Source organism: Antechinus flavipes, chromosome 5 (assembly GCF_016432865.1).
Source record: "Antechinus flavipes isolate AdamAnt ecotype Samford, QLD, Australia chromosome 5, AdamAnt_v2, whole genome shotgun sequence".
Taxonomy (NCBI): Eukaryota; Metazoa; Chordata; class Mammalia; order Dasyuromorphia; family Dasyuridae; genus Antechinus; species Antechinus flavipes.
This window is the reverse complement of record NC_067402.1, coordinates 184,639,007-184,666,121: the sequence shown is the minus strand read 5'-3', so window position 1 is coordinate 184,666,121 and position 27,115 is coordinate 184,639,007.

Sequence of the window (27,115 nt, the reverse complement as noted above, 5' to 3'; positions counted from 1 at the left end):
CTAGTTCTTATCCAGATTTCTTGTCCTTTACAAATCCTTGGTGTGTCTCAAGATAACTCTTTGGGACTATCTTCTTTTCTCTACATTTTCTCTTGGTGAGCTCATCTGCTCTGGTATTATTACTCCCAAATCTATATATCCAATCTTAACACAATCTTCATCTCAATTTAATCTCAGTTGTCTAGTATGCAAATATCCTAAAGTTTTGTGACAAATCATCCCTTGACATCATTAAGCTAATGACAGCTCATCATCCTAATTTTTCTACATTTTAATAGAGAACTCTGAAAGTTTTCTGATCACATCCTTGTATCTTTCCATCATTGCCTAAACTTCTTCATCCTCCATGATTTCCAATCATGTTTTCTATTCTCTCATCCAATTCATTTACCCATTCTGTGGTTTCTTTTCCTCCTTTTTATATATTGAATATATAAATACAGATATTGGTAACTTCAATTATACACACTCATCTAGAACTGAATTCCTTCCTCCCTGTCCTATGTCTACTTTTCCCAACTCCAACCATCCATGTTCTTTATCCCTACACCTGTAATACTGAGTCTTTCTACAAAATTTAAATTTATTATATCTAATTACAAGTGGGCCCTCACTGCTCTTGATGATCCATTTATTTTTTTCTGATTAGCTATTATATAAGCTATTGTAAACCTTCTCTCTTTTCAGATCTCCCATACCACTTCCACTTGACTCCCTCTTAGCAGAAGACTTCACTTCCTACTTTATAGAAAACCACAACTCAAAATGCTTACTCCTCATTCTCCATTCTCCTCTCCATTGCTCAAGGCTCTAATGAAGTCTTGGTAAGACTATTTTTATCACTTATGACCTTGATTTCATTCCTTCCTTTTTCTGTTGGAAGTTTGCCCCTTTGATCATTTCATCTTTTTTCTGTACTTTGCTATTGGCTCTTTCCCGGCTTCATATCTCTCCCACCCTTAAAAAAATATTCAGTGGACCTTCCCAATCCCTCAAATTATCATCATAGTTCTCTTTCACATCCAAACTCCTAAGAAAACATTGTTTATACTAATTGATCCTATTTTTAAAATTCTTATTTCTCAATACACCACTAACTACACTAGTATATATTCTCCTACTCTAACTTCTATCACACTGCTCTTTTGGTTGTTTTCCTACCTAATTGCTACTTATTATTATTATTATTATCATTATCTTCTACCTCATTAAGTGTGGAGATCCTTACAGACTCTATTTTGGGTGCCTTTCTCTTTATTTCTCTAGATGCATGGTCTTTTTATCTGCTTGGCCATTTTATCTGCTCTTACAAGTTCAATGCTCACTTCTGTAGAGCTGATTTCAAAATCTGTAAGTCCAAACCCAATCTTGCTCTTGAATTTCAGTCCTATATTATAAGTTGCTTGTTAGACATCTCCAAACGGATGTCATTTCAAACTCAACATGTTCAAAATGGAATTCATTGTATTTCCCACCAAACCCATGTCCCCTTCATTTCTGTTGACAAAACTACCTTTCTTCCAGTTACCTATATTCATAACTTCTTGACTGAAATTATCCTTGACTTTTTCTTTTTTTCTTCAATACTCATGTTTCATCAGTTGCCAATTTTATGTATTCTGTATCTTTAACATTGTTCTTATTTATCCCTTTGTCTTTACTTACATCATAACCATCTTAGTCCAGATTCTCATCATCTTTTCATACAGCTGCAAAACTGATGTATCAAAAACATATATTTGTCTCTGGTGCCCTTTTACTCAAAATTTTTCAATCATTCATCATTTATTACCTTAGTGAAAAATACAAATCCCCTAATTTGACATTTCATCTCATTGTGCTTTTGCATAAGTGGTTTCCTTAGTCTGGAACACGCTTTTTTCTTATTTTTGCCTCTTGAAATCTCTACCCTTTAAAGAACAATTCAGGTACTATCTCTTAATGAAGTGTTTCTTGATTCTCCAGTTACTAACATCCCCTTTCTTCTTAAATTGTATTGTGCAGTGGAATGCAAATTATTTGAGATAAGCAGTGGGGGAGGGAAAGAAAGGCAATTTTTATTTTAGGAAAAGGCAGTAAAATCATACTCTTAAGAAACGTAAATCTTAAAAATCATGTAGTTATTATAACACATAGGATGATTTTAAAATCTCATTGTAAATGAAGATTTCCCTCCGTTGATCCTTATGTGACCCTACATATTCAACATCATTATGCAGTTGATTATTGAGCAAATATCTTCAGCCCTGACCTCTAAACCAAGGAAGTCTTGCTTTTATGACCACTAACTAATATTGTTACTTCTCTCACTTGCTATCTACTTGCTCAAACTCAACACATTTAAAACAAAATCATATTTCACCTCAAATTCACTCATGTGGCTATTCTTTTTTCTCTGAACATTACTACCATTATTCTAATTCAGATTTTAGACTTTGAATTAATTTTGATGACTTTTTTTCCTTCATCTTCAACAGTCCATATTCAATCATTCTCCAAATCTTGTCAGTTTTCATTTGCCACTTTTCTTTCCAGTTCCAAGACTACCACTCTAGGTCAAGCCATGTTCACTATTATCACATCAATACTCTTCTAATTATTCTCTTGAGTATTGGGGAATGTGTAACATTCAGCTACAGTATGTGTAACAATACACTGTTAAGCTTAATCTATAATATTAACATTTTCTCCATCACTTTTGAAAATCCAGACAAGCAGCAAAACAATAAATTGAGTCCAGATTTGTAATATTGCCAATTTCTAAGGAGTAAAAACACAGAAAATTTAACAACCAGCTCTAACAAGATAGTTAGAACTCCTGAGGCATATCCTTGTCTAATTACTGTGAGCACTAATGCTAGATTGGTCTTCCCATAATGTTTTTGATCATAACATTCCCTCAGTCAAAAAAGCTTTGGTAAATCCCCATTGCCTTCTAAAGTTCAAGCTCTTTTGGTATTTAAAACACATCACAATCTGACTACAACTTGCCTTTCTAAACTTTGTTTATTATGTGGACACATTAGATAAATCATTATTCATTGTGTGCTTTTCTCTTTCTGCATACATATATATAATATAGATATTTCTCTCTCTCTCAGAATATGTGTATCTGCATATATATGCTTATCTATCTATATCTATACCTGTATCTATGGATATGTCTACATCTGTATCTATATCTATATTTTATGTATTTATATCTTTTTAGCTATACCTATCTATCTATCTATTGATATATATCTGACTATTTCTATTTTATATCTATAACTATACCTCTTTTTTCTGTCTATATCTCTATTTGTTTCTCTTTCCTGTACTTTCTAGATCTCTTCCTTATTCGTATTTAAAGGAGGATGTTGTGTTTTAGTGGGAAGAGTCAATGGATGTTTAATCAGAAGGATAGTTTGAATTCTGATTCTTCCACTTAATACCTAGTCACTCAGTCTCTCTGAGTCTTTATAATTCCATCTGTAAAATAGGGATAATAATATACAAATTATCTCTCTCACAGAATTATTATGAGGGACCAATAAAATATTATGTATAAAGTATTTTGAAAACTTTAAAGAAAAACCAGCTATTATGATTATTACTCATTTTTCAAGTGTTGCATCAAATGCTAATTCTTCCATGAAGCTATTCTTTACCTAGAAGTGCATATTTCCTATTCCTAACCCCTTTTTTTTCTTTATGTGACTTTCAGATACATAGATTTTAAGTAAAAGGGGCCCTTATGGTCAATTAACTTAACTCTTTTATTTTCCAGGCCTAGAGAGAGAAATGATTTTTTCAAAGTCACTCAGGCAGTAAGCAGCAGAGATGGGATTTGATTCCAAATCCTTGGACCCTCAAACTAGTATTTTCCCCCCATATCGTACTATCTCTTTGATGCCAATCACATATTGCTTAATATTACAATCAATTGTGTAGCTTACTTTTCACTCCTTCTTGATTTTAAGTCCTTTGGGATTAATAACTGTGCCATTCATTTTTACACTTCCATAGTTCTGGCATAGTGTTATACGTGTAGTAATTTTCAGTAAATATTCATTAAATAAATGCTTCAATTTTTTTTAAATTAAAAAAACCCTTTTTCTTTTTGGCTCCCCAAAGGTCCTTGAGTTACAACATAAGCCTATTTCCATAGCCTCTTTGCTGCCTCAACAAATTTCAAGATGCTGCCTCATCAAGTTTCCCTTTGTTCCTTTCTTCTCTTTTTTTTTCAGTTCCTTATTTTAATCTAGTATGTCAACATTTTTTCCCCTTTATTAGATGTTCCAAATATATTGCTATAAATTTTTTTTATTTTTTTAAAAATTTTATTTTATTTAATAATAACTTTGTATTGACAGAATCCATGCCAGGATAATTTTTACACAACATTATCCCTTGCAATCACTTATGTTTCGTTTTTTCCCCTCCCTCCCTCCCCCCCCCCCCAAGATGGCAAGCAGTCCTATATATGTTAAATATGTTGCAGTATATCCTAGATACAATACATATTTGCAGAACCTAACAGTTCTCCCGCTCACAGGGAGAATTGGATTCAGAAGGTAAAAATAACTCGGGAAGAAAATAAAAAATGCATCTTGCTATAAATTGAAAACATTTCTATTGTGTTGGCAAATGTTGACCCTCAAGATTTGACCATTAGCAAACCTGATGGGCTACTGAGTCAAGAAGTTCATGGACAAAGAAATATGGAAAGTCCTTTCACTTAAAACCTATGATTCGATGAGTGACATAAAGAAAGATCCTTTCTGAAGTTCAGTGATTCTCTAATTCTGTCTCATTGTTCTGCTTACTCAGCTCTGAGTTTCACTAATGTTTCTTCTACTGTAAAATACATGTACTCATAGTCCAACAAAGAATTAAAGAAAAAGTAAATTTAAAATATAAGAGCAGAAAAGGATTATTGGGATTTAGGAATAATAAGAATCTTTGGAGACCTCTAGTTTTATTTCCCCTCATTTTATAGATGAGGGGCTAGGATTCTAGGAGCCCAGAGAACTAAAAAAGAGGATGAGCTCTGTCAGTGAAGGGCTTGTTAATTTCTTCAATGCTTCAGCTATTAAAATTCTTGTTTCAGATATAGGGAGACATTAAGTGACTTGCCCAGAAAGAAAAGTAGGAATCACAGATAAGCAGGACAGCTTTGGAAGCAACATGTTTAATTGATTATATTACTTTTAAAGAAGAACAAGATCTATATAAAAGAGAATTGTAGGTTCATTTATGATCTTCTCTTTGTGTCCTACTGTGTTTATTGTAGTATACATTTTAAATGATGGTTATTAATTTAGAATTTTGTAAATGATAGGGGGTTGAGAGGAAAGGAAGGGAAAGTAATTAATCGACTTTAGTCAAAATAGAAAGATAAAGACCAGAGAAGCAGGAAGATATAACTCAGAAAAATTTGAGTTATGTGAAAAAATCTTCCTTTCATAAAAGAAAATTTTTGTGAGCCAGAATTAAAAAAATAACAAGTATTTAAACATCAGACCCAATGAATTTATACATATCTATATTTTACTTTGGTGGATAGAGAGAAGGGGCTAGAAAGTACACTTATGGTACAGTTCCTTTGAAGAATTTAGTAATTTTGAACATGTAAATTTTGTTTCTTTAACCTGGTAACTAAAAAGTGAATAAAAACCTAAAACCCAATTTCTTCATTGTCCAGAACAACACAGCATTGATGAGAGAAAAATAATGTAGGGTATACATTAGTTGAATGAGAGAGGAAATGGGCAGTAGGGAAAAGAACAGAAGATAAAAAAGAGAGATCTCACAAGAGAGGAGCAATGTCTAAAGGAAAATTATAGACTATTAAAGAGTTGGGAGAAGAGAACAACAATGAACACTTGAACATGCTGGAGAGAGGCAGAGACATAAGAGAGATACAGCATTCCCCAGTATAAATTGATTAAAAAAAAAGACATCTCAGGAGTTTATGGAAGAAGATGATTTGTGGTGATGGGATTCAAGGAGAGAAAGGGAAAAAAATGGATATTGAAAGAAAAATATAAGGAAAAGGAAAGACTCAAACAAGTGAATCTAAGTTTGCTTACCGAAGGACAGTAGCTTGTATATAGTTGGAAGCAAGATTCAGTCTAAATCTGAAGTCCTAGCCACATCCTTCTCTGGCTCTCATCAGAAGAGAGTATGTATTTGGGAACTTTGTCTTTTTCTTCTTGGAGCAATATCGTGTGTGTGTGTGTGTGTGTGTGTGTGTGTGTGTGTGTGTGTGTGTGTGTTGTGTGTGTGTCTTTAAAGGAACCACCTCTCTCCTCTTAGTTGTTGTAATAGGTAGGGTCAATGAATCATCTCCAAATTATGCAATTTTGCAAAGATAAGAGAGGTGGAAGGAGAAGTTGTTAGAGGAAGGTTTAAGTGCGGTGGTAATAGAGAAGAAGGATAAGGGTTTAGAAAGAAAGGGAATGAGTTCTGTTTTGTACACATTTCATTTAAAGATATTTCCTGGTAAATAAGGTAAAAAGAAAAAAAAATTTGAGAACTATATCTCTTATGAGTATACTTAGAGAATATAGATGTAATTTGATTTTATTGTGATAATATAAAAAAGAAACTAAGGGTGGAAAGAGGATTGTACTGGAAAAAGAGGAAAATGGAGGTAAAATGAGGGAAATTACATCTTATGAAGAGGCAAAGAAGATCTATTATAACTGAGGGAAAGAAGAGAGGGGGATCAACATTGAATGAATTATATTCTCATCAGATTTAGTTCAAAGAGAGGATATAAGACCTATTTAGCTTCACAGAGAAATTTGTCTCACCCAATAGCTAAGTGAGGGGGGAAAGAGGAAAGGAAAGAGAGAGGCTAATAGAAGGGAAAACAGAAATATTAGGGGAAAGATATAGGAAAGCAGGAGGAACTGTAAAGGGGAGGGCTGTTTGAGGGAAGTATTGGTCAGAAGCAAAATATCGGAGAGGAGGAAAAGATGGAAAGGAAAGAGAAAAGCATAACTCGGAGTAAATAAGATGGCGGGAAATATAAAATTAGTCATTTTAACTGTGAATGGGATGAACTCTCCCATAAAACAGAAGCGGATAGCAGACTGGATTAAAGACTAGAATCCTATAATACATGAAACACATGTAAAGCAGAGTGATACATACAGAGTAAAGGTAAAAGGCTGAAGCAGAATCTATTATGCTTCAAGTGAAATAAAAAAACAAACAGTGATAGCAATCTTGATCTCAGATCAAGTAAAGGCAAAAATTGGTCTAATTAAAAGAGATAAGGAAGGAAACCATATCTTGCTAAAGGATACCATAGATAATGAAGTCACAGCAATACTAAACATATGTACCAAATGGTATGGCATCTAAATTCCTAGAAGAGAAGTTAGGGAGCTGCAAGAAGAGATAGAGAGCAAAACTATATTAGTGGGGAATCTCAGTTTTGCTCTCTCAGTACTAGATAAATTGAACCACAAAATAAATAAAAAAAGAAGTTAAGGAGGTAAATAGAATTTTAGAAAAATTAGGTATGATAGATCTTTGGAGAAAATTGAATGAAGACAGAAAGGAGTATACTTTTTCCCTCGGTGGTTCAAGAAACCTATACAAAAATTGACTATAAATCAAGGCATAACCCCTTCGCCCCAAATTAAATGCAGAAAGGCAACAATAATAAATGCAAGTTTTTCAAATCATGATGAAACAAGAATCACATGTAATAAAGAGCCAGGGAAAAATAGACCAAAAATTAATTGGAAACTAAATAATCTGATCCTATAGAATTAATGGGTAAAACAACAAATCGTAGGCACAATCAATAATTTCATCTAAGAGAATGACAATAATGAGACAACATTAAAAAATTTATGGGATGCAGCCAAAGCAGTTCTTAGAGAAAGTTTTATATCTCTAGATTCTTACTTGCATAAAATAGAGAAAGAGAAGATCAATGAATTAAACACTAAAAAAGCTAGAAAAAGAACAAATTAAAAAAAAAAAACCCAAGTAAATATTAAGGACCATGCCTAAATGTGAAGGGACAGGTCAATTTTCCAAAAGCTCCCACAGCTGTGAATTATAACACACTTCAAGGAATTGCAAATCACAATTTGCTGACACAGATGTTACTTGTGAATTGTGAATAAAATAAATTGGAGGCAAGAGGGAAGAGAAAAGAGGTCAGAGAATACAACTGCCTCTCAGTCTCCTTGTATTGTTATCATCCTCTCACATGAAGGGATCTAATTCTGTTGGTCAGAATTAGATCCCCAACAGCCACTAGCAAGTTGCTCCCCTAACAAGTAAATACTAAATTTGAAATTCTGAAAATAAAATGAGAGGTTAATAAAACCGAAAGTAAAAAACTGTTGAACTAATAAACAAAACTAAGAGCTGGTTTTATGAAAAAAAAATTAACAAGATAGATAAACCTTTAATTTGATCAGAAAAAGGAAAGAAGAAAATCAACTTGTTAGTATTAAAAATGAAAAAGATGTACTTTCCACCAATGAAGAAAAAATTGGAGCAATAATTAGGAATTATTTTGCCCAACTGGATGCCAATAAATATGATAACCTAAGTGAGATGGATGAATATTTACAAAAATATAGATTGCCCAGACAGAGGAGGAAACAAATTACTTAAATATTCCCATTTTAGAACAAGAAACTGAATAAGCTATTAATCAATTCCCTAAGAAAAAAATCTCTAGGGCTAGATAGATTTAGGTATGATGAAAAATGCTATTCATCTCCAGAGTGCAGATTGATATATTCTTTTTTCATATTCTTTATTTTCATTGTTTTTTGGATTTAGATTAATATATCGTACCAATTCTTTGTAGGTGATGGAGGGACTAGAGAGAAAAGAATTTGGAACTCAAATAAAAAAACGAACATTAAAATAAATAAATAATAAAATTTAAAATGTAAGTGGAAAGTCTTTAACAAAATAAAAATATAATAGCACATTAAACTAATATATTTGGGAACCTAATTACAAAAACATGCATAGAAACTTAGGAATATAGTTACAAATCTGTCTTTACAGAAGTAAAGATAGGCTGAAATAATTGGAGAAACATTTATTCCTCATAATGAGACTATACTAGTATGATAAAAATGACCATACTATTTAAGTCAATTTACTTAATGAGTATCATGACAATCAAAATTCCAAAGGATTACTTTTGGAGTTAGAAGAAATTATTATTATTATTTTTTAAAGCACCTGAAAAAAACAAAAGGTCAAGAATTTCACAGGAAAAAATGAAAAAAAAATGGGAAGGAAGAAGATTTTACAGCACCATATCTCCAATTATACCACAATATAGCAATCATTCAAACTATTTATTACAATTTAAAAATATAAAATATTGATTAATGGGACACAAATTAGATGCTCAATGTACAGAAGAAAATTAGTATAATGTAATAATAGTAGTATTGTGTTTAGTAAACATAAAGGTATTAGTTACTGAAAGCTCACTATTTGACAAAAACTATTGAGGAAATTGGAAACCAGTCTGGCAGACATAGGTTGAGATTAACACCTCAAGCCCTGTACCAAACTTGGCTCCAAATGTATTCATCCATTATGACTTAATTATAAGAAGCATATTATTAATAAATTAGAGTAATAGGAAAAGATATGTCTTTCATACCTATGGACTGGGGAAGAATCCATGTGCAAACAAGGGATAAAGAGAATCATAGAAAATTAATAGGATAATTTTTATTTAAAAATTTAAAGTTTTTACGCAAACAAAATCAAGATATTTAATTTTGAAGGGGAACAGTTAACTTTAAAAATCTTTGAAGCATATTTCTCTGCTAAAGGGCTAATATCTAAAATAAATTTTAAAAACTGATTCAAATATAAAAAAATAAGAGCCATTTCCTAGTAGATAAATGATCAAAGGACATGAATAAAAATTTGCAACAAAAGAAATTTAAGCTATTGAAGTCACTAAGAAAAAGTCTCCAAATCAAGAAAATGAAAAGAATGTCACTGAAGCATTATTTTCAAATAGACAGAAATGAACAGAAGGAAGGAAATAGAGATGAGCAGGACAACTTTGAAAATATAGCTGTAATAGAAATATCATGAGTTTGGAAATTGAGTTTCAGGGGCCAGCTTTCTAGAAGATGGTGAGTTCCAAAATGGTGCCACTATACAGAGGTGAAGCAGCTCTTTCACCAAGAGTATGCTATAGATGAAAGAACTAAGAAAGCCCAAGTCATTTCCTAGTTGTCCAGGAGATTTGATTTTGTAAATCGCTTATATAATGCAGGTCTGAAATGAAGCGATTATTTCAGCATTACTACAAAGTTGTCTTTATTATCAGAAGAAATCACCATCTCTCTGTCAGATGATACGTTTTTTCTTAGTTCCCTAGAGAAATGTTTGGTCATTGCTCAGAGTTCTGGTCTTTAAAAATTGTTTTTCTTTACAATGCTGCTGTATTTGTATAAATTATTCTTCTGGTTCTTCTAATTTGACTCTAAATCATTTCATTTTACTCAGGTCTCTGAAATAGTCTCCATAATTTCTTATGAATAGTATTATTCAATTACATTATTACCTCATTACATTCCATTACCGCAATATATGTAGTCATTTCCTTTAGATTCTAGGTTTTTGGCTATCTTTTTTTTTTTTTTTTTTACCTTTTAATTCCATTTTCAATATCAAGAAGTTTGTTTTGATTGTGGCTATTTCTTTCTTGGTATTATTCTCTTTGTGAATCATCCCCCTACCACCTCAATGTCCCTACACTGCTGCTTGTTTCCCTGATGAATCTGATATGTTTCTATGCCAGAATCTCTTTTTGTGTACATGTATTCAAATTTACTTTCATTTAGATAAGAGTGAGGTTTGTTTGATGTCTAGCCTCACTTCAATCTTTCCTTGACTTTTTTTACTTTCTTTCATTTACCCTAGCTATGATAAATAATTCCATCCCTTCTTTCTTCTTTTTATAATACATTCCTTTTATCTTTCCTTTTCTTTATCTTCTCAAAAACCTCAGAACTGAACTAAACACAGTTTTAGAACCCGTGCTTTTTTTTTTTTTAACTCCAATAACACTCTTCGAAAATATTAAGATTTTGAAGAGATTCTTATTTTTTTCCTATGTACTATTCCATCATCAAACCCCTTTTAATTACTCAAATAAACTTCTCTTTCTGAGATTCTTGCATTTCAAAGTTCCTATTTAACTCCTATCTTTTCTTCTTTCTTTCTTTTTTAAAATAGTATTTTATTTTTTCCCAATTATATGTCAAGACACTTTTTAGAATTCATTTTTATAAGATTTTGAATTCCAAATTTTTCTCTTTCCCTTTTTTTTCTAAAATGGTAGGCAATTTGAAATAGGTTATGTAAGTGCTATCACATAAAACATATTACAATATGAGTCACTGTTGTGAAAGAAGAAACAGATCAGAAGCAAAAAAAAAAAAAACCAAGAAAAAGAATGAGGTGAAAAAATATGCTTTGATCTGTATTCAGAGCCATCTGTTCTTTATTTGGATCTGGATAGCATTTTCCTTCATGAGTCCTATGTACTTTTGAATCACTGTGCTGGGAGAAGAGCTGAATCATTCATAATTAGTCATCACACAATGTTGCTGATACTGTTTACAGTGTTTTCCTGGTTCTGCTCATTTTACTCTTTATCATTTCATACAAATCTTTCTAGGTTTTTTTGAAAACTGCTTGTTCATTGTTTTTTATTGCACAATAGTGTTCCATTCAATTCATATACCACAGCTTGTTCAGCCATTCCCTAACTGAAGGAAATTCCCAATTTCCAATATGTTGTCACAATAGAAAGGGATGCTCTAAAACTGCATGTTTTTGTACATGTATATCCTTTTCCTTTTTAAAAAATGATCTCTTTGGAGTATAAAACTAGTAGTGGTATTGTTGGATAAGAGTATGTGCAGAGTTTTAAAACTCTTTGGGAATAGTTCCAAATTGCTCTCCAGAACAGTTGGATCAATTTATAATTCCACCAGCAGTTTAGTTCTGGTCTTATCAGAAGTACTTGAAAAACCTCTATTCGATTAAAGACTAATTTTCTTTCTCTGTAGTATTATGGTCAGCTTTGCAGAGTAAGTTATTCTTTGTTCTAAGTCCATATCTTTTGCCGTTGAAGTTCAAAGCTTTCCTCTTGTTAATATTAGAAGCTGCCAACTCTCTTGTGTTATGCTCATTTTATTCTTTGATTCCTGAATGCCTTCTTATATATAGGAGGTGTTCAGGGAAAACTAGAATCTATGGTTTGAGAGCTTGCCAAGTCCTTCTCAAGGCTGCTCATATAGTGGTGTCCACTTTCACCCAACTCTCACCTTTTTTCAATAAGCTGTAGCATGTGGAAGTTGAGTGTGACTTAGGAGAAGGCTATCCCAAGCATATCAAAACTTCCCCAGGTGAAATGGGCTGATGAGAATAATTTGTTCCAATGGCTTTGAAGGAAGTGCCATGAAGGCTTAGGGCCTGGTCAAACACTAACGATGCTAAAGTCATTCTTTGTATCTGGGACCATTGTCGGCTATCTTGAGTTTTGTTTTGCCACTGGACTTTGATGTCTTTGGAAGATAGGGTGAGACTAATGATTTTGTGCAGCTTTGCCTCACTTAAATACAATTCACATGCAAGTTAAGACATTACTCTGTGATGTCATTGGTCCTCTTCAAAAAATGAAGGACAAACAGCCACAGACGCTGGCAGTATTTTATTTATTTATTTATTTTTGGATGTGAAAGCTTTGACATTCCAGGGCCTTTTTCTCTTAAATTTTCTTTTGTTGGGGAAATCTTTCTATCTTCTTGCCCTTTGATTCTAATAAATTAGGGTAATTTTCATTTGTGATTTTTTGAAATAGTGTCTAGATTTTTAAAATATCATAGTTTTCAGGGAACCCAGTGATTTTTTAAATCTCTTTTTGAGTTGGTTTCCAAGTTAGTTTTTTTATTAGATATCTTACATTTTCTTCTATTTTTAAAAATTTGTCAACTTTGTGTTAATATTTCTTATTGCTTTGTGGAGTAATCGATTTTCTTTTGGTCTAGTCTATTTTTCAGGGAGTCTGCTACTTGGGTTAGATTTATTACTTTCTCTTCTAAATTATTCATTCTATTTCTACTTCCCTTTTCCAGAGCTTTTATTTCATTTTCATATTATGCTTCATTTATACTAAATACCCATGGAGTCCTTATGTAAAAATCGTTTTCCTTTGAGTCTTAACTTGAAAGTTATCCTTCTTTTTTCTTTGGATCTCTAGATTTTCAACATTTTTTTGACATCATTTGATATGTTCTTTGACTTGCTCATCTGCTCAAATTTAGTTTGTGACCTGAAGTTTTGTTCAAGGGCTAGGATTTACCCTCTGCTGGTTGTACTTTTAGGTGAAGTGGTGAGCACTGCTTGGCAGGTTGACCAATACATATTAAGTATGTTAAAGCATATATGTCCTAACAGTTATTTTGCTGTACAAAAAGAATCAGTTTGAAATAGTGTATTATTAGCCTGTGAAGGAAATAAAAAATGCAGGTGGACAAAAAAATTAGGAATTCTATGTAATGGTTCATAGTCATCTCCAAGAATTCTTTCACTGGGCGTAGCTGGTTCAGTTCATTATTGCTCCATTAGAACTGATTTGGTTCATCTCATTGCTGAAGATGGCCACGTCCATCAGAATTGATCATCATATAGTATTGTTGTGGAAGTATAGAATGATCTCCTGGTTCTGCTCATTTCACTTAGCATCAGTTCATGTAAGTCTCGCCAGTCCTCTCTGTATTCATCCTGCTGGTCATTCCTTACAGAACAATAATATTCCATAACGTTCATTTACTCAACCATTCTCCAATTGATGGGCATCCATTCATTTTCCAGCTTCTAGCCACTACAAAAAGGGCTGTCACAAACATTTTTGCACATACAGGTCCCTTTCCCTTCTTTAGTATCTCTTTGGGGTATAAGCCCAGTAGTAACACTGCTGGATCAAAGGGTGTGCACAGTTTGATAACTTTTTGGGCATAAGAACTGGGATAATTCAAGGAATGCAAGCAAATATGACATTTTAGCAAAACGTCTGAGGAAAAATAACTTGAATAAGAAGAGGAGAGAAGGAGAGGTCGTGTCTTTGGTCTTGGCCAGAGAAGAACTTTTCAAGTTTCTAAGAGTACAGAGGATGTCCGATTTCCTGTATTTACGTGTGTTTTTGCAGTGCCTCCTGGTGGTTTGCCTGGACAGCACTCAGACTAGTTGCTTGTGCTTGGGACCAGCTAGCACTCGTTAAGCAGTCCCAGTTCTGATGGCAAAGGAAGGGCTACTGAAAGTTCTGAGTGTGATGCTCCAGCTTTGGTCTTGGTTTCCCTACCTCGAAAAACCTGGGAAATCCTATAGGTAAAGGGTCGAGCAATATTCTAAAACAGCCTTATTTACATCCATTTACTTAGGCAAAGTAGGTATGTTTATATAACCTCAAAGCACAACTATGTATGTATTTGCAGTGGAGGGTTTGGAACAGGGAGAGTTCTATTCTTTTCTTGGCTTTAGTCCTTAAAGCAGACATAGATATCCTCTGCCTGCTTCTAGAGGGCGTAGAGACCCAGAGAACCTATTTCTTTCAGCCAAGAGTGACTCAGGGGGTATTTTGTGGTCCCATAGAGTCTTCTGCTTGGCTAAAGAGCTGGAGGGTCTGATGAATCATGGTTGCTTCGCTGGAATTGAGTGCACAAGGATATAGGGTCTGCTGCTCTGTTGGCCCTCTTCGTTCTTTCCTTTCTTGAAGCTGAGTGGTAAAGCAAGAGCTGCTGGGTTCTTCTGGGTGCAGGAATAGCAGGGAGGCTGAATTCTATTTCTTGGCCATGTGCGTTAATGAGTACACAGTGCCTCTTTTTCTGTTTCTTTTTTCTTTTTTTTTTTTAGCTTTTTGTTGATGGAGGTATTTCTTTTCTTTCTTTCTTTTTTTTTTTTTTTTGCCTCTTTTTCTTTTGTATCCATTCTTCTCGAAGCTTAAGTAGACGAGGATGTGGAGACAGATTTGACCAGCTTGTGACTTCAGGACTTTTAAGAGATCTGGAGAGACATCAGAGGTCCCATGAGGAAACAGGGTTGATAGCGGAGAAGATAACAATGGCTGATAACAGAGAATGTCCCAGCAGTTGGGAATGGAAAGCTGGTCAGCTGAGGATGGTGATGGCTTCAGGGAGTGTGATCTTTGAAGGAGAGGAGAGCTGGCTGTGAAATGGACCAACATTCCAAAATCATCAAAAAGCTATATTTAAGGGGAACTTCCTCAGGACTTCACAAAGGAATAAACTGATTCCAAAGACTAGCAGAACTTTTTTGAAAATTCTTCAAGTCAACATGTACTCAACACCTGTGCTTTATGTAAGCCCACTCTCCATAGGGACTTAGGAGAGAATAAGTCCCTGGGATTTGGAGAGAATATTTTGTAACATTTTCCTTATATCACTTTAGCAAATAATCCTTTTTCTAAAAACTAGTAGAGTTCTAATGGCTGATTCATAATTAAGAGTATATTAGATAGGGGCTCTGGAACTATACTGTTAGAAATTCCATTTTCTAAGGGTTACTTCTAGAAAGTTGGCTAATTTAATTTAGCCAGCCTCTAATCTGTAAGAGGCTGGAGCCAAACAGAATAGGGTAGAGACAGGAGAGTCAGGAATCAAACAGAAATTTAAGGTCAAAGTGAGGGAAATGGCTTGCAAACAAGGTCAGGTGTTCTAGAACCCCATCTCTGTTGGGGGGGACCTGCTTTAGTGTGGGGAGATCTCAATACTTATACCATTGGTTGTACAAGGAGCTGTTGCCTTGACAGATTCTTTGTTGAGGGTCTCTAAACAACAACATAGAGATGATCTAGTTTCCTAGACACACAGGGTTAGCTTCAAACAAGGTGCTACAATTTCTCTCACAATTTCCATAATTGCATATTTATATTAAGTTAGATACATATCAAACTACTTAGAGGTCTCATAATGGACTAATTCTGAGAAGGGAAAATTACATGTCACCAAGCTAATCAATAAAACTTAAGCATAACTAAAATCAATTCTTCTTATATTCTAGTTATCCATTCTCAATTTGCATTTAATCAAGATACTTTGAGTACCAGAAGTCTCATGTACTCATCTGGTCCATAGATATCTTTTCTTGGACTATAAACTTTATTCTCAAGACAGCCCTGAAGAGGACTCTGTTTCTCTTGTTTCAAATTGAATGGTTTCTAAATAATTCTGACTTAATATAATTTAGTAAATTTGGTCTTTCAATTTTAAAATTTCAGAGAATGTCAGTTTATATACTATTTGTTGTTTCTATTATTACATAAATTCTGTACCTAGTATAAGAATCTTTAAAAATTTTGTGAAAGTCCAGCTCTAAAATGAAGTCTTCTGCCTTTAAAATGATCAAATACTTTAAAATGAGAAAATAATTTCACTTTCTTTACTGTAATCAATGTGTAAAATTCTTAATACATAAATCTAAAATCTAATCCATGAGAAATTATTATTAAAACATATTCAAAGCATGAATTATCATGACAGATAAATGTTGGAAGCTAATAATAAAGTTATATATAGTTCTTAAAGAAACAATCCAATCTTGTTGCATTTATCAAAACTTACCATTCCATTTAATTAGAAAATTTTTACATTACATCTTTGACTTATTTCTTTGTTTAATCATGTTCCCCTTAGGAGGATATCATCCCTATATTATTGCCCACAAATAGAGCTTAAAATTGTACATTTATATTTGTATTCTACTAGTAACTCAGAAATGTTCCACTATCAATCTATTATTTAATATACTTAGTATTACAAAACTTCTTAATTATAGAAATTTGCTATAAAAGGAAAAAGAGGCACACAATTATATACCAATGTCATGTATTATAACATAGGGGAAAGGTTCTTTAGCTCTGATTGATTCCAGGCATGAGTCATATTTGACAGCAAATCATATAGTCACAGGGTGTTAAAAGCAAGGCTGGATTAACCTGATTAACCAGATGGGAATTTTCTTGTCAGAAAGGAAACAGTACAATGGGGAAGTAGAGTCAGCAGGATCTTACCTAAGTTGAGCCAAGGCAATCCCCAGAACTTTTTCAGGCACAGATATCCACCTTTAGCAGTCCCTAGATTGTAGCACATGACATTTTCTACTTGGCTTCGTGACAATTCAGTCAACTATGCCTGTAATCAAAGCTGAAAATAATAGTAAATTACAGTCCCCCAAATTTTTACCTTAATTTCACTAACCACAACTTAAGGCTTTAATATCCTTCTTAATATTTCCCTAACAGTTACTATTTCATTTATCCTTTACTTATAAATTGAAACTATATTCTAGGGCTTTAGATGTACAGCAAATACCTGATAGTTGACTCATCATTAAATACTTAATAATACTCAAATACATGTCTAACAGCATCCAGATTAAAAAGTTGTTTTGTCTGTTATAGTGTTACAGTGATCTCTAAAATTTCACAACATAAGAGAATTTAGAAATAAAATAATAACAAAAAATAACACATATATAAAATATTAAACAAGACTTCAGGTGATATCAATTGCATTTCCAAATTATCTCTTACAAAAATAATTAACCTTATTATCTTTAGCATTTTAAAACCACTTTAGAATGATCAGATATGGAACAATCACATTCAATAAAAAAAAATGTAATGCTTTAACATAGGCCAGTTATCGTGCTAAACACTTTACAATCATTATATTATTTTGACTCACAACAACCCAAGGAGATGAGTGCCACTACTACTTTTCTCTTTATAGATTAGGAAAGTGGAACAGAGATTAGATTATTTACCAAAGATTACACAATAATAAATGGTTGCAACCATAATGTCATTTAAGTTTCTCTACATTTTTCCAGTATTTTTTTCAGCAACTATATTTAGGAATCTGATCTGGGGTGAGAGGGATTAATAGGAAGAGGGCCTTTGACTTGGGGAAGTCACAGAAATCTTTTTGGTTTAAACAATTTTATCTCTTTTCATGGTCAAGGAAGAAGAAATGTCAAGGAAGGGTTAATAAAAGGTTGCTATGAGGTGAAAATATTTACCTATTTTTTTCTTTCTTTACTGTGAAATTATTTTCAAACTAGTTGACTTCCTTCCTTGTTCTAGAACAATGAAGCTAATAATTTGCCATTTTTTCTTTTTTTATATATATTTTATTTTATAATAACTTCATATTGACATAATCCATGCCAGGGCAATTTTTTTACAACATTATCCCCTGCACTCGTTTCTGTTCCGATTTTTCTCCTCCCTCCCTCCACCCCTTCCCCTAGATGGCAAGCAGTCCTATACACGTTAGATATGTTGCAGTATATCCTAGATACAATATATGTTTGCAGAACCGGATAGTTCTCTTGTTGCACAGGGAGAATTGGATTCAGAAGGTAAAAATAACCCGGGAAGAAAAACAAAAATGCAAGCAGTTTATATTCATTTCCCAGTGTTCTTGCTTTGGATGTAGCTGCTTCTGTCCACCATTTATCAATTGAAACTGAGTTAGGTCTCTTTGTCAAAGAAATCCACTTCCATCAGAATACATTCTCATACAATATCGTTGTTGAAGTGTATAATGATCTCCTGGTTCTGCTCATTTCACTCAGCATTAGTTCATGTAAGTCTCTCCAAGCCTCTCTGTATTCATTCTGCTGGTCATTTCTTACAGAACAATAATATTCCATAACATTCATATACCACAATTTACTCAGCCATTCTCCAATTGATGGGCATCCTTTCAATTTCCAGTTTCTAGCCACTACAAACAGGGCTGCCACTAACATTTTGGCACATACAGGTCCCTTTCCCTTCTTAAGTATTTCCCTGGGATATAAGCCCAGAAGTAACACTGCTGGATCAAAGGGTAGCCATTTTCTTTTAAAATTTTTATAAAATCTAATCCTTAGTTTTCCTTAAAACAGATTCTATGGAGTAGTACCCCAAACTTACTAAGATATTTTAGAATTACCCTAAGGTCCTAGGAGTTCTCCTCTGCAATCTTAAAATGATTACTCTTCAAACTCTTCAATGGTTAATTTCCAAAATCCAGAATCTGTTAAAATGTTTTTAGTAGTTCTACAAACTTTGATGATCTGATTTTATTTTTGTAAATCTAACAAACACCAAAGTTGAAATGATAAAAAAAAATGTATTGCAGATTTTTTCTTTTTCCCTTTTCTTACAATCTAATATTCCAAGGAAAAAGGATTTAGTCCTTCTCCTGGGACAATTGCTTCAACTATGAAAAGTCATTAATTTTTCCTAGTGTTCTAAACTCTGGCTACAGCCCTTAGAAGTTTTTCTGGCTGGCTGCATTTTAAATCTTTCAAGGTTACAGAATCTAGATCACAACACAAACATGACACAGACATTTTACAGAGAGAAATACAAAGAAAACTACAGGACAGACACAGACACAGATAGTTCTAACAAAATGTGAATTCACGATCCAAATAGAGGTACACAATTATAGAGGCATGCAGTTTCAGTTTTTCAGAAGCATGCAGTTTAAAAAATAACAGAGACATACAGAGGGACCAATAAGCAGAGATATACAATTGTTTTTGTTGTTGTTTTTATTATTGTTATTGGACTCAATTTACTCTCCAAGTCTTTTGAAATTGTCTTGGATCACTGTATTGTTGAGAACTTATTCTATTATAACTGATCATTGCTATATACTGTTATATAGCTGTTATTGTTGCTGTATACAATGTTGTTCTAGTTCTCCTTACTTCACGCAGCATCAGATGTTCATCTAGGTCTTCCCAGGCCTTTCTGAAATCAGCATGCTCATCATTTTTTTTTCTTTTTTAATATATTTTATTTGAAAAAATAGAGTAAGAAAAAAAGAAAAATAGAAAAGAAATACAAAACAAAATAAAGCGAAACAAAAGAGAGCATTGTTATATGTCCAGCAGAACATCAGGGAGGACTCAAAATATATATTCAAAAAAATAGCAACAAATTACCAGATAAAGAAAGAATATCTATATATGTATATCTATATCTAGATATATTAGTAGGAGAAATTATATTCATGAATATCCATTTTTTCTTTACTTCCTTATAAATTGTTCTTTAGTTCTCTGCTCTGCACCTTGTTTACTTTATTCTTTTTTCTCTCTTTCATTCCTCCCCAAACTACTGTTATTAAAAATATATTTGTGTATAAATATGCAGATATATACATACATACATACGCTCACACCCACCTACCCACCACATACATATGTGTGTGGAATAGAGAGATAAAGTGAAGAACTTACAGGAATGTGTGAATTCTTTTTCTGTATTTTATTTTCATTATTTCTGTGTTTCCCCTATGACCTGTATAATATGTTCAGGGCCATACTTACTTGAGCCTTGGCCAGCTATAAACATATTTACTTAACTTGAGCTGATGACATTTATCAGTATTTGACATTTATTGATATTTAGTCTATTAGCTTGACCACTATCTGCCTGATTAAGCCTGAGGGCCTGATTTTCTGTTTCTTAATTTCGGGGAAACAGAAACCTTCCATTCCAATCTCTCCAGATGGCAACAACCAATTAGATGCCTCCCCTCCCCTTCTCAATGCTCTCTTACTTGTGATGTAATCTCTTGTATAAAAGCTGTGTATCTTTACTACTTTTTTAGCCCTCCTACCACAAGCTTTCTCTTTCTTATCTCATGATGGGATGTCTCATCCTTGGGAGGTTTTAATAAACAACCTTTTTGCTTTCTATTTTGAGTGATCTCTGAATAGTTATTTTGGGTAAGGATCTTCTACATCCCTCACACATATATTTCCTATCCCTGCTGCCTCGTTAATTAAATTCTACTCCATAACTTGCCTTGCTATTACTTAACCTCCTTCCCTCCTCCCCCAAGGAATCCCTCCCTTGTCCTCTTCCCCCACCTTGTTTCTTAATTTTTAATTAATTTATTTATTTTTGCTGAGGCAATTGGGGTTAAGTGACATGCCCAGGGTCACACAGCTAGAAAGTATTAAAAGTCTAAGGTCAGATTTGAACTCAGGTCCTCCTGACTTCAGGGCTGCTGTTCTATCTACCGTATCACCCAGTACCACCTAATCCCCCTCTTATTTCTTTATAGATTTTGGACGATGCTATACTTTCATGGTATATATATATATAGTGTTGTCTATTGAGCCAATTCCCAATGTGAGCAGATTTTCAGAACTACAGTACTCATCATTTCTTATAAAATAATAGTATTCCATTACCTTCATGTACCATAACTTATTCAGCCATTTCCCACTTGATGGGCATCCACTCAATTTCCAGTTCTTTGCCAATACAAAAAGAACTGCTACAAATATTTTTATATTGAGTCCTTTCCCTTTTTTATGATCTCCATGTGATACAGACTCAGACATGGCACCAATGAGTATGTACAGTTTTATAGCACTTTGAGCATAGTTCCAAATTGCTCTTCAGAATAATTGGATCAGTTTACAATTCCATCAACAAATCCTTTCAAATTTCAAAGTGAGGGAAATAGCCTGTGAACAATGACACATATACCAGGGCCCTTCCCTTTGTTCAGGGAACCAAGGCAGTGTGGGAAGACCTTGGTATTTATACCAATCATTGCACAGTAAATTGTAGCCCTGATTCATAGTAGGGTTTCATGACCAGAACTTGGCCAAGCTCAGAGGACACCTGTTGGCTGTTCAAAGTAATACAATAATTAGGTGATATTGCCAGATGGTGAGATCATCCAGAGGGTGAGCTTAATGAATTATTATTATTTCAAGTTCAGAGCACAAATTTCTTGCTGTAACAAAGATCTGTAAAACAGGATACCTCCTAATATCTTAATGCTGAAAATAGTCAGTTGGCTTTGGGTGACCCAACTTGCTAATGCAAATGGGAGTTAAGCAAGTGAATCCAAAGGTATGCTACAGATGTATATGTGCATGCATGTTTGCATATGTGTATTGCCCTCGTCTCCTTCCTGATCAAACTCCATATCATAAAATACTGTAAGGTTCTTGTTTGGTTTTCTGGAGGTCTCTGAGAAGCCTTCTTTTCAGCAGATTAATCACCACAAGAGTAGCTAGGTGTTAAAATCCAAATTCTTTATTGTCTCCTGTCTGGGGCTGGGTAGCTTTCTGGAGAGCCTTTCAGACCGGCCTTGGTATCATCAGTGGAAGAAGTACAGGAGGCCAGCTACGAGGCTGATGAAGATGGAAATGAATCTGGCTCCCCTTGGCTCTGAGAGCTTGAGCTCCTGCTTCCAGTCCACTTGTCTTCTCTTGCTCTGTCTCCGAGCCTCTCAGTCCCCCAGGAGCGCCACCAAGAGCCTGACCAAAATGGAATGAATCTCTCTGAGTCCGAGGGTTTGTGCCTCAGGGTCCAGTCACACCAAAGGTGGATGATGGAATGAATCTGTCTCTGGGCCCTAGCTAGCTGTTATATACTCTATTATGATTACATTATCATAGGTGTGAATCTTGTGGAACTATATTAAGTACTAAGTATATGTGCTGAACTAGAGAACTATTAAGCACCATGATAAACTAGATAACCATTGTCTTTATCAATTCCACTGAGTTAGCATCTGTAGTGCCACAGTTCTCTTTTATTGTCCTGACTCAGTTTCTCTAATTGTCCTGTTTCCCCTAAATTTGTTCTGCCTCAGTTTCCCTAATTGCTCTGCCTCAGTTTCCCTAAATTGTTCTGCCTCAGTTTCCCTAATTGGTCCTGCCTCAGTTTTCCTAATTGTTCTGCCTCAATCCCCTTAATTGTTCTGCCTCAATCCCCTTAGTTGCAAATCCCTCCTCTGTCTCATTAAGACTGATATAACTCAGGGCTATTTGCTCTAAGGTTATAAATTGTCAATGTGTAAACTTAGAAAGGGGGAATATAGATATTCTTTCTTAACTTCTAGCTTGTTAGAATTTGTGGTTCTATCCCCTCTTTCTGATGATTCCCTATCACCAGAATTTGGACTCCACACCCTTCCCTCTCCCCTCCCTCCCTCTCTCCCCTCCCCTCCCCGCCTTTGTTTAGCTACTGTGTATAAATATGTCACTGAGAACTCGAATTGGCTGCATGCTGGATTCTTGGAGACCATAGTCTCATTCATCCCTGGGACCAACCATGGATCCATTTGGTCCTAGTAAAACTCTCCCTTCCAAATAAAATATTAAAAACTCTCTAATCTCTACCTTGCTTTGGTTTCTCTGGCATTACATACCTTGTAAGAATCCTTGTTTTAAGTACAGGAGTTCTGGCCCATAATAAAATACTTTCTGTATATTTTCACTTAGATATCCCATTGACATCACAAATTCAGAATTTTCAAAATGGAACTCTATCTTCTGTCCTAAACTTGTTCAAACTCCAAACTTTCCAGTTCTGTTGAAGGTTACTCAGGTTCATAACCTCAACTTCTTCAATTCTTTATTCTTCCTAAGTCCTCATATCCAACAGCCAGAAACATCTGTACTTATCTCTATAATCACATAACCATCCTTGTTGAGGACCTCAGCACTTCTTACCTGAACTCTTTCAGTAATTGTCTAATTGGTTTTGCTAATCCCAATCGCTCCCTTCTCTAATCTACTCTTTATACAAGTGGTGGGAAACAATCTTTCTAAAGTATGAGATTAATAATATCATTCTTCTCTTCAAGAATATGAAGTACCATGATAAACTAGATAACCATTGTTATCTCTAAATTAAAACGAACATGCCTCAGTTGGACATTTAAAGTCTTTTATGGTCAAGCATGTCTTTATGGATTTATTTCATAATACTCCTCTTCATTCATTCTACATTCCAGTGAAACTGACCTTGCTATACCCTGAACTTGGCATTTCATTTCCATTTCTTTCAGTTAATTTGTCTAGGAACTTATGTTTTCCATTGTTTTACAACTCTTATTTCCTCTTTACCTCTGGATCTATTCTTCCTAAAAGATTCAGCAAAGGCCCTGCCTCCTACATCCTACTTCCCATTACTAAATAAATCAGCAAGCATTTATCAATCACCTGCTATATATCTGGTGCTATGCTAAGATCTGAGATTATAAAAAAGGGTAAAAACAGTCTCGGACTTCTAGGAACTCACAATCTAATGGAAGAGAAACACACAAACAATTATGTATAAACAATAGGACAGCTACGTGTCAGAATGAATAGAACACTGGGCTGGAATCAGGAAGACATCTTCATTGGTTCAGAACTGACTTCAAACACTTCCTACTTATATTGCTTCCATTTTCTTAGAGAAGTTGGGGAAGGAAATAAACTACTTCAATATCCTTTCCAAGAAAACACTAATGGAGTCATGAAGAATTGGATGTGACTGAACAATAACATGTGTAAAAAATACACATACATACAGAGGATATTTTAGAGTTAATTACAAAAGGAAAACACTATTAAAGGAGACTCAGAAAGGCTTCTTTGTAGACACTGAGATTTTAATTGATATGTTCTTAGTTTTTCTGGAGGTCTTGGGAGTAGCTTTCTTTTTAGTTGATTAATCACCACAAGAATAGCCAGGTGTTAAAGTTCAAAAGTCTTTATTGTCTCCTTTGCCTGGTGCTCAGCTAGCTTTCTCCTGGCCTTCAGAGGGGACTTGGTTTCAGTGGAGAAAATGCAGGTAGGACAGGCCTGCTACTACATGGTGTGAGATGGAATGAATGAATCTGTCTCTTTGTCCTCCAGGAGAGCCACCAGGAGCTTGACCGAAGATGGAATGAATCTCTCTCCTTGGTTCCGAGAGCTTAACCTCCCGCCTTTAGTCCTTTGTCTTCTCTGCCCCTGAATGAATTTGGCTGAGGCTCCCAGGTTATATGCTGAGTATAAACCAATCATTATATCGCTAGGAAACCATTATTTGTTGTAAGATTAAATCAATCATATTGAACTTAGAGAACTATTAACCACCATGCTAAAACTAGATAACCATTGTCTTTATCAATTCTACTGACTTAACATCTTGTAAGAATCCTTGTTTCAGAGTTCTGGCCCATAACAAACTCAGACTTGAATAAAGCCAGTGAAGTCAGGAAGTAGAAACAAGGGAGAGAATTCTGAGCATAGGAGATAGCCAGTGGAAATTAGGTTGGAAGATGGAGTGTGGTGTGCAAAGGACAGTAAATAGACTGTCATTGTGGAGGGTAAGTATAAAAAGCCCAATGCTTCTTAGTATTTTCTCTTTGCTCAAATTAATATGTACAAATGTATCATTTGTATATTTATTGTACCTCCCCATGAGACTGTTACCTCCTTGCAAGTCGGGACTATTTTTTGGTTTTCTTTATATCCTCAAAACCCAGCACTAGATACATAGTTAATTTGAAATTAAGTCTTGTCGAGGACATTAACTCAATAATGAGCAAAACACTTAATCTTACACTGCTCCAGCACAGGGCTTCTTAAATTTTTTTTTTCCACTTTCAACCCCTTCTGTCCCATCTTCCTCAAATTTTTTTTTTTTTTTAACTTAACCTCATCTGGTGCTGAGGTGTTTCTGGCAGTAAAGTATTTATGTTGTGTGTTGTTGTGTGTTCAGAACCAACGCTAGAGTGAAATCACAGCTACAACAGAGATGAGCATTGCCTTGTGTGGTGTTCTTCTTCTTTAAAATAATGGTTCTCTCTGGGAGAAAGCAGGTTTCTTGGGGAGGTTTTCTGGAGGCACCCTTAGTTTCAGTTAAGAGTAATAATCACCCAAAATGCAGCCAGCTGGTAAAAATGCAAACATTTATTTTCTCCTTCCAAAATAGCCCAGTCAGTTGAGGCCTATCTCTCTGCTTGGTTCTAAGAGCTCTTGCAGCTTTGTTCTTTGCTTCTGCTTCTGCTTTCTTTAGCGTCCAGCCAGCACAAAGATGGAATGGATCTCTTGTCTCCATCACTTGGGGCTCAGCTAGCTTTCTGAAGAGCCTTTCAGACCAGCTTGGTTTCAGTGGGGGAAGTGCAGGAGCCCAGCCACCACAGTGGTGTGATGTTGGAATCTTTGCAAACTGCTAACTCATTAGAATTGATAGATTATTAATCTGATTTTACAAGATATTTTGGGCCAGAACCTGAAACAAGGCACTAAGTAGAACTAATTGATACAATGCTTGTATTCACACCTTTACTCATTGGAGCTCACACGTTTGGGAGAGTTCAGGGTTTAGTGTGAGATATCCGAATTTACACCTCCCTTGAAGCTCTTAGGGCCAGAGAGCACTATGGGAGAAAACCCATGATCCCACTCTCTGATATATAAGAAGAAAGCAGAGGCCCAGTGAAAGTTCAGCTGAATTTAAATTGAGAGGGGACCATCAAGTGAGTTCAGCCAGAAGCCCTCTCTGAGTGAGGAGTTTTACTTCGGAACATTGACGGGGGTCGGAGAGGAGCACTCTGGGAGATTGAGAACCAGAAGCCCTCTCTCAGAGGCAAGACAGATACTGAACCATGCTAAATTAGATAATTGTTGTCTCTATCAACTCTAATGACTTAACAATTTGTAAAGATTCCAACAGCCTTGGATTCATTACCCGTCTAATTTTAAATTAATTTTTGGTCATTGCATTCAGAAATCTTTTATGTTTCCAAATTTTTCTTGATCCCCATATTCTGTTACATGACCCCATATGGGGTCATGGTTTAAGAAATTTCGCTCTAGGAAACCCTCTAAGCCTGTATAATAAATTCCAGCAAAGAGAAGGCACCTACTTGCAATTCTGAATTAGTAAGGAATTTTTCTTCATGAGGGATTTCCCTTTGCCACTGAAATCCCAGGTATAGTTTCGATTTCTTAAATTCAGTGCCTTGATCAAAGCCCCTTTCTAGACTTATCTCTTACTTCCCTAAAGTGCTCTTCCATCCATCTGGTTGTCCTTTATGTCTGGAATTGTCTCCCTCCTCCACTCCACCTACTATCCCTGGCTTCCTTTAAGTCCCAACTAAAATCTCATCTTTTATTGGAAGCCTTCTCCAATGTATATGTGTTAATAATTTCCTATATATAACTTGCTTTGTATATACTGGTTTGCATTTTGTTTCCCTCGTTGTCCTTAAAATTGTTATAGAAGGGA